We start from the raw sequence: 10048 nt of genomic DNA, 5'->3' as shown, positions 1-10048 counted from the left end.
TGGCATGGTATCAAGTCCCGGAGCTGAAGCTAAATAACCAACTATTTTATAAATAAACCAGTCTACACATTTCAGCTTTAAGCACTTAATAAGACAGGTCTCTCTTGGGGAAAATGTGACCTTTAACAAAACCTCAAATGTTGATAAGAATTACTCGACATAAAACAGGACCAAAACGGAAAATTGCCTGATCTTTATCCGCTATTAACGTCCTGGAAATCAGAAATATAACTGGTTTCAAGCAATTACCAATACATTTGATGGTTAGTCTGAACCTGTCTTTGATTTTATGCTGATGTTGTATAAAAACACTTAAATACACTATCCATTTGAAGGATACTAAGTCTTCTTGTAGTCTTTACTGAAGATAAAAGGTACAAAAGGTTCAAATTGTTGTACGCCAGTGATTTCAATACAATTGTCAATGAATATTTGCCGAACATTACGAACATTACGATTCAATTCAAGTTACTTTTTGTCAACTAAATATGTCGGTGTATGCGATTATTAAAAATGAAATATAGATAATATGTGTTTACTGACCAATATTCAAGTCACGTTGAGTTATCATATATAAAATAAATATCTGTAAATAAAATGCTTCAAATTGAACTATACATAAATATGGCACTGATTTTATAAGGTCATGTGAGACTTTTCGTTTTCTTTCACAGCCTATATAAGGAAAATCATGCAGCCTAAGTCTCTAAAATGAAATAAGAATGCCATTGTGATGAGCAGTCGTTTCCTCCAAATATAATCTAAATCCGTTATCGTTTTCAAGAAAAAAGACAAAAAGTCAAACATTAATTTCTGAATATAATACAAACTTTCTTGTGTTTAAAAATACATTTATAGAATTGGATGATAATTCAATAAAGCGCCCGAACAGCCAATAGGTTAAATAACCACTTAAATATTCCACCATACAAATATTGACAGCAATACAATATGTATATATGAACAAGACTAGTGATAGAATAGTGCTTGATTCTGATTTTATTTAATAGTTTTGCTCTATGTCGCTGCTAATTCAAATTAATCCATTTGTCGGCCTTTTAGTATTGATTTTTGAAAAAGCTGGAAATAACACAATATTAATAAAAAGAAAGCCGTCCTATTTTTACATCTGCAGATGTTTCTTAATTCTTTATCCTTTCCCATTCTATATTTTTATTTAATTGCTGTATTTTTCTTGAGCCGATGATAGTGGTTAAGCCAGTGCTAGTGTAGCGGTATTGCAGACGAACTCCACTGTTGTCAACGAATCATTTCTACCGTGCTAATGCAATAGCTAACATGACTTTTTTTCACTACCAAAACAACATATATAAGAAAGATTGTTTTTAAAGATTCGGAAATTTCTCAATATCACTTAAATTGTTCATGGTATTATTTTATCGAACAGATAATGGAAATAAATGTTCAGAAATTACACGTTTAAATCGAAATTTCCTAGAAAGAAATTAAGGCTTGTGTTTTATGATGATTTGTTATAATCATCATTTAGAATATTAAATGATTCTTCCTCATTTATTCCTTTTATTTGTTCTTTTTTCTTCCAAATTTACACTCCCGCCTTCTCATGTCATTACAACATGCCTAAGGCAATTTTCGAAAATTTTCCCTGGAAATGTACATGCACTTATGATCTACATATAAATCATAGATCTCAAGTTTAAAATTTCAAAGCAGATTGAATTCAACTTCAACAAGATATTGATTGTGTCGAATGTCATAAAATTCTGTAAACTATCATATAACGCTTAATATCCGAGAAATAGCCGATTGAATGTGCCCTTTACATACATTATCAATCACAATATTATTCCATGCCATTTATATTAACGTTATATAAAATGTAAAACTCATCTGAATAATACGAATCGGACGTAATTTGCATAATGTAATATAACGGAGATATTTCCGTAATAAAATCAACAAAATAATCAAAAGCATTGTTATTAAGAATTGATGCCATAATAATCAAATTGCCAAAAAAAAAATGTTTTATGAATATGCAAAATTAAATTGTTGTTATCGTGTTAAAGTTAAATCATGCAATGTTGTAATTCAATGTAATATACGTTATAGATTATAGATTTCAATAGTGCTCAAACTCTCAAAACATTAGCGCATGCACAAAGAAAATAACATGATCTTAAAAAAAGAAATTTTTTAACTTAAAAAATAAAAACCAACCTGAGCTGTTATTTCATTTTCTTCGAAAATGGAAACTTTCTGATTCTAACTGCTGGCTATTTTTAATTGATTTGAAGTAAATAATGTAAATAATGTGATTGACCAAAAGCCTCCCTGTTTTTTTTTCATTATGTCTATGAAGTTCGCTTCGTTAAAATAAAATAATGATTCAAATAGACAGAAGAATTCCTTAGCTGCATCAGTACTGTGGCTTTATCAATATTACTATAATAAATGTATTTTGTATAACTTTAACGTACCTCACAGAATTATACGCCGTTTTCACTTAAATGTGTACAAAAACATACAGAAGGCATAGATCTGTGTAAATCTTTAAAACATAAATCAATTCTTGACTTGACATGTTCATTTATCTGTTTTTTGTGCTGTCTCATGACCGTGTGAAGAGCAACAGTCCGGATAATTTTCAGATGTGATAACACCGTCGCTTCGAACATCCAGGCGGAAAGTGGAGCAAAAAACGGTCAGATACATAATTATGGTAGGGGTTCAAGTTAACGGCAACAAATTAAAAGGTATATATACGATGTTGTTATTATCAAAATATGAAAATCCATTCCGAAATTAATAGTATCACACCTATTACTTCCCAAACAATGTAAGAAGTGTACAAGTGTACTTTCAACAAAAGTAGTATAATGATCTACATAGAAAATATCTACATGCATTTAAAACAGTGAGACCTTTGGAGTAATATACATGTATGCATTAAGTTTTTACAATCGCTACTTTGCTTCCTTTTTATTTGCCAACCATAATTATAATATTCTTTTAACAAAGTTAACCATATTTATTAAGGTTTCCAAGCTGCGCCATCACACACATAGCACCAATGTAATAGGAAGAAAATATGTGAGACACAGGCCGTGATTCATACCTGGTCTCTCATGTAGCAGTCTGACACATAAACCATGTCGTTAAATTGCCTGCCCAACATTTAGGCCGTTGTTAATGTTTGATATACAAGTTTCTTACAAACTTTATCAGTTACTAAAAAACTTGGTCTGATGACAATGAGAATTAAAATTGACAATTCCTCTGAAAATAATATATATATACGTAGAACTGATACTATTACTACTATACAAATAACCAATAAGATTAAAATGAACAACAAAAAAACAGGGTCTTAGTATACCTGTGTACTTACTTGATTTGTTAGTTATTTGTTTAGTAGTTACTGTAATAGTATCAGAACTAAGTAATTACATAGCAATACAATACACATGTCTGGCGGATTTCGGTGAAAAACCGATAAAATATTATAAATTAACCGAAAGGTAAGGTAAAGAATAATAATAATAATAATAATAATAATAATAATAATAATAATAATAATAATAATAAAAAATTAAATAAATAATAATTATAATCATCATAACTATAATCATCATAATCATTATTGTTATTATTCTATAAAATGAATAAATAAGATGCCCATTAATTCGGAAAAAAATGTTCTTGAAAACATTTATGTAGACTATCCTGATTTAGATATAATAATCATAACGTAAGATTGTCTTAGTATAAATATATTTGGGCGTGTATATCATTGGGTGGGAATAATGGGTTTGCGTATTGTATGCATGATAAAAAAGTATAAATACGTTTTGTCCGAGATATTTAGCACCTAATGTCCGCAATTATGCATCATACAAACGGTCAATGTCATATTTGTCGTTTATGCGATTATTTATTTTAGGTCTAAAAGGAGAAGCAAAATTAAATCTTCAATGTTCAATGATGTATGACATGAAGTTGACAATGAAGAAAATTTGTCGCTTAAAGTTATATTCCTGGTCAAATTCATCAAAACAGATTGTCAAATTAACGCCTTATTGTTATCAAATGCATTATTTAACTAGTATTGACAAAGTTTTCCAACTTAGAAACGCTCTCCGTAACATTTCTGACCATTCTAAAAAATGCATTTTCTTATTTGACTGGGTTAGTCAAATAAGATTTATATTTTGGCGGGAAGCCCTTCGATTATTTCCGTAAATGTTCGGATCTGAGTCACGTGATATGATTAACCAAACCAAAATAATGGCGGACAATACGAAAGGTGTGTCACGTATACGAGAAATAAATTTTGAGATTGGAAAAGAAAAAAGCGAAAAGTGGAAAGAAACTGTGATTTAATTCAATCAAGGATATACTCCGGTAGTGATTCAAAGCGATGAAAAGTTCTAAAAGGGTAATTAAAACCAAAAGCGACCGTGAAGTTGTTATCTGATTGACAGGTGAGGTGATCATCGTTTTTGTTTGCATTTAATTTTTTCTTGGTCTTAGATCTACTTATAGAAAAATTTCACCTACGAATATATAAACACATTTATTACATGCTTTTCGGTGGTTTATAGAAATATATCAGCGATATAAAAATGGTAATTTCACTGTTTGAAACAGTGAAATTACCACTTTGATAATTTCACTGTTTTGAATTTAAGCCCCTTACGTTATTTCAGTGAAATACCAGCGTGCACAGTACTGGGAACCAACTTAATGACGTGACGTCGTAAATGACGTCACGTTATATTATTATTTGGCGCGCTTTTCATTCAGTATTAGGTTAAATGTCTTTTTAAAACGTTTCTTTGCATATAATAAAAAGAAAATTTGTTTAGTTTAGTGTAAGATTGAAATATATTTCACCTTGTGAAATATATTCTGATCTTACACTGAACTAAACAAATATCCTCTATATATTGTGTTATAGTTTTTAGGATGGTTTTGACTTATGATAAAGAAATTAAGCTTGCAGATCCACGTCTGTGTATCAAGTTTTCGTTCACTGTAATTTTCGTACCAATAAATTGTTATTGTTAACAGGTTAAATAAAAGATCGGCTGAGCCTAATCCTTTACAATTTTATGGCGTATGTTCATTGTAACCATTGTAATATCGTTTAAGATGGCCAATCACTATCTTTTAAGAATCATTTAAGACACAACAAAATTATATTTTGAATAACTTTTATTTTCCAATCACATTATTGTTTTTTACTGTAAGCTGTACTGTATAGTAACAACAATGCTGTGAAATAGATAAGCCACATGTGTCTCAAAAAGGGTTAGAACTATTGACTAGCAGAACAGGCATTTCTTCAAAGCATGTTCAACTATCAAGGGTAGTCCTATAAATGTGACATCCTTTGATTTTGAGATATTTTTGCTTTTGGGCAACCTTGACCGGCATTTAAGCAATAACAAGCCCGTAAGTCTGATATATTGATCTACTATCCAGGGTTGTCGAATCTTCAAAGAAATAAAGTAGAAAAAATAAAATGTTGTCTGGAAAATCGCACAAAAATCAATATTTTGTCTCATTTGAATCATTTTTGCAGTAAAATTTCAGCATTTCACAATTTGAAAAATAATCATGGACAATAACCATAATTGTGCTGGAAACGTTAGATAATTCTTATTGACAACCCTTCTTCCTTATAAGCAGTGCAGCAATTCATGTATTGTAATTGGTTTGAATAGTCAAGATTTTAGGCCATGGTACTAGTATGCTATATTTTCAATTACAGAAATAAATCAATTTCATCGTCATCATGTGTTGCAATACCACTACCAGGGACATCAAAGATGACCTGGACTTCAGTGCATATGCAGAGGAGAGTAAGTACACCATTTTGAAATTTGTTGAAAGTGACAGGTTATAATAATACCTTTCAAAATTGCTATATAACTATATACTTGCATAACTAATTTACTTAAATAATTCATATAAAAACTGATTAATCTTAAATACTGCTGAATTCATGTTTTTTTATTAGTTTATTGAACCAATTAATGGATATATACATGTCAACATGTGATTCATATATATCATGATCAGATATTCATATGATTTAAATATTAAACAATAATGACATTTTTTAAGTGGCATATAATACTGTATTAGAAGAAGAAAAAAAAACATGCATTACATGGTTAATTTTGGTCCAATTGAAAGATTTTGGTGTCATCTTAAATGATGAGTTTGATATTTGTATGACTCCATAATATTATTATAGGTACTGAGGTGAAAAAATAATAGAGGGTCATTATAGGTCTTAAATCCACTTGTGAAAAATATATATGAGCCGCGTCATGACAAAACCAACATAATGGTTTTGCGACCAGCATGGATCCAGACCAGCCTGCACATGATCAGGATCCATGTTGTTCACTTACAAACCCTATAACAAGTAGAGAAACTGATAGCGAACAGCATTGATCCTGATCAGACTGCGCGGATGCGCAGGCTGGTCTGGATCCATGCTGGTCGCAAACGCACTATGTTGGTTTTGTCGTGACGCGGCTCATATATGGTTTTTGAAAAGGATTCTGTTATGTAGTCAATTCTCAGACCATACAACAAAATAGTTACAGATTCCTCAAAAGTGGAGTATACTTTCTTAGTTACAATCAAACATCATGAATTACTAATTTCTAGCTTTTTTTTTTTTTTCAAAGCTATTACATTCTATGTCAGATTGCTATGTTGGCATACAATCGCATTATTTAAAATATTTTGAAATGTATCAACATGAAACTTGAAAGACTTGCTTATCAGGACAAAGTGTAATTGTTAAACAGGGGAGCATACATGTTCTTATGAAAGCAGTCATTGAATTTAGCACTGGCCCGGTGGCCCATGGCCAGTGAAAATTAGTTTGGGCCAGTGTAAATTTTAAGAAAATGTAGTTAAAATATATAGTAGAATAAATTCAAAACTGGAATTGGGGCCAGTGAATTCAAAATCTTAAATTCAATGACTGTGAAAAGCAATATTTTTTTAAAGTTATATCCCTTTTAAACAAAGAATTTTTTAATAGACTGGTGTTATCACTGCATGCAATACTGCTGTATTTGTTGTTAATAACAAGGGCAGATTCATGTCCTATAGTAAATGTTGGTGAAGACTGAATATATACAATTCTTATGTAGAATATTTTTTTGCTAAAATGAAAAGGAATTCCACAATTGATTTTTTTTCTTCTAAATCTTAAGCAAGTTATGGTTTAATCTTCAGGTAGCACTAAAGAAAGCCAATAAAATCCTTTTGGTGTTGAATTGAGACACAACCATTCATTTCTGATTTAGTTATAAAACTGCTACAGACTATAAACTATTCATGGTAAGTAAACAATTATTATATATTTGATTTTGTTTGAATGTTTGATATTTTTATATGATTATTCTGTTGCTCAAGAAATATTTAGATAATATTCTAGATAGCAATACATAATTGTCATTTGTTATAAGAAAATTAATGCATGCAAGATGTTTTGATGCATAATGTGGAAACTTCATAGGTTTATGGTAAGCATTTTATATGTAAAATAAATGTGAAATGCTTAGTATGTTTCATAAAACTTGTTGAAGGCTGACTTCTTTGCCATTTTTTAATGCATGCTTATTTGTCTTGATATTTTATTTCAGGGAATAATATATTATAGTGTCTGCATCAATCTTATAGTTATTGAGCATGAATGGATTCTGTTTTCAGATGATGGAATACACCAATGCCTAGTACAATCATGGCCCATTAGAAACCAGAACAAACCATGGCTGCAAAGGAAATAAGATGCACATAGTCTGAAAGATCTGGCTGGTGTTCTGAATAAGATGACATAATATCTCAACTGCAGGTATGTTCTCATCAGGTACAATAAAAGAAATTTATATTGACAGGGTTCCCCCTGGAGCAATTTTAGCTTGCACCACCAGATTGGCCAATCAAAAAAGTTGAAGCCAATGGCTCCAATGTTGGAACCATTAATTCTGCAAAGGAGATATGTCTATCTTTGTTAAGATATGCTAGCAGTTTGGAGTGAAATTTTTAAAGGATTTATTTTCCTAACTGGAAAGGAGTATATGTCCTGATTAATACAAAGCTCATATGTCTATTTGATTATAGAATGTTCAATGTTTACAGCACCTTTATATGTTAACGCAAATGGACCTACAACCATTATGTATAAATTAATTTGGCACCTTTATTGTACTTATCAATTGAAGGATAGAGCTGTGTAAAATCTTTTTCAAAGATAATTATTTACATACAGAGATTATATCAAGCATATGAATATGTTAATGTTAAAGGATTTTTCCTTACTAAAATCATTTAAATGAAAATATCTTTCCATTATTTGTATTCATTTTTAGAAGTACAGCTGGCATGTAGGGGTTTCAACAGCACATCTTGATGTATTGTACCAAAAGATTTGCTTACACACCACCTGTTTATAGGATGCACAATCTTCTTGCAGCCATAGATTATAATATAATATACATACAAATAGACCATACATCACCAACAAGGGGGATCTGTTAGGTATGCTACTTACAAAACTCCAACATGTAATGTTTCACAATTTTACAGAATGAAAGAAAACAGTGTCCAGTTTGTGTTAATAAAGTGAATTGTTTGGAACTATAATAATGTTCAACATAGATGTACTCTGTACTGAGTCTAATATTGATGTAGCATGTTTCTTTGTTTATTTCAATAGAAAGATTTCAGTTCTTCAAACATATAAAGAGGCAAAACCTAAATAAAATGTTGTGCTTTATCTTCTTTGGGCATATAGATTCTCAACATTTTTTTTTTCATTTTTGCATATGAATATAAATGCTGCATATCTTAGTATTAAATGTTCCTGCCTCTATGAATTATAAGATTTTTTTAATTGAAAGTGTGATCACTATGCATTTATATTGCCTATATAATATTAATTTCAATCAAAAGAGATTTTGCAGTCTCTGACCTGACCTGACTAATAAATTTTGAGGACATAATTACATGTAATGCATTTTGAGAATTGTATACACTTATGATTTTTGTTATAACAGGCTTGTTAATTTCTCATTTCAGACTTCAGCGAGTCTGGATGAATTAAAGAAGAAGAAAAAGTATCATTATACCATTCTTCATGATGCTATAACTCTGAGAATTAGTGACATTGAGGGGATATATAAAATAGAAAGTTAGAGGAAGATGACACCCACAGACTTTCAAAATATTTGGCCCAAGTTAGCCCGAAGCCTACGCGAGCCATTCATGAGGAACATAAATCAAGATATGATTGACTTTTTATGGAAAAGAATGATAACTAGTGTGTTACACTGATTGCCCAACTATTCAAACATATTTAAGCTGACATTGAACACCTGGCCCCGTGTTCACTAAGAAAAGATCAGGATCAAGTGATCCTGATTTTATTTTCATTGTTTAATGTTACTAAAATTATTTGTGTTTTGTCGAATTAAATTGTAAATATTCAATATGTAAAAATATGCTGATTTGCAAAGAAAACAAACTATTTTGGGATAAAATCAAGAAATAACAAAACAAATACAAAAATATTTGGATCAAAATTAGGATCAATTTTAGGATCAGGATCAATATTTGGATCAACTGTAAAATGCCCGTATCTTGCAAATTAACAATTAATTTATTCTAAAATTTCATATACTTGCTATTTCAAGTCCAGTTATATCAAATTTATAATCAGATATTTATCTATGAGGATAAACAATGAAGAATATCGGGTTTTTAAATTTGATCCTGATCTTGATCCTGACCCTTAAATCTTTGTGAACATGGGGCCTGGTATTCATGATAGTTTTATGGAATATCATTTTAGATATGGCACTGTATCTATCTTGTTTAAAAAAAATTCTCTTGATTCATTTGTCATGACTCAAGGTCTGTTTTTAATATTTTGTCAGAAAAATGACTACTTTTTATACAAGTGCAAAATATTATCCAATCTATTAAACTATAAGTGCTGCTATGAGCTTTAATGTAGTAGCTCAGCTTTTCTTTT

General features: G+C 30.3%; 1 long non-coding RNA gene across 2 annotated transcripts; it reads left to right on the top strand.

Moving 5' to 3' along the window:
- Window positions 1-4010: 4010 nt before the first annotated feature.
- On the top strand, window positions 4011-9644 carry LOC132714758 (uncharacterized). Of its 2 annotated transcripts, XR_009623601.1 has the most exons (6): window positions 4011-4466; window positions 5759-5849; window positions 7249-7353; window positions 7726-7867; window positions 8385-8553; window positions 9094-9644. It is a non-coding gene; the product is annotated as an uncharacterized LOC132714758 (long non-coding RNA). The 2 variants fall into 2 exon arrangements; XR_009623600.1 differs by lacking the exon at window positions 4011-4466 and having other exon boundaries at window positions 4942-5849.
- The last annotated feature ends 404 nt before the right edge of the window (window positions 9645-10048 follow it).

Source organism: Ruditapes philippinarum, unplaced genomic scaffold, assembly GCF_026571515.1.
Source record: "Ruditapes philippinarum isolate M1 unplaced genomic scaffold, ASM2657151v2 ctg10659_1_1_1_1, whole genome shotgun sequence".
Lineage (NCBI taxonomy): Eukaryota > Metazoa > Mollusca > Bivalvia > Venerida > Veneridae > Ruditapes > Ruditapes philippinarum.
Note: the sequence above shows the minus strand (reverse complement) of the source record. Positions and strands in the feature narration are given on the sequence as shown.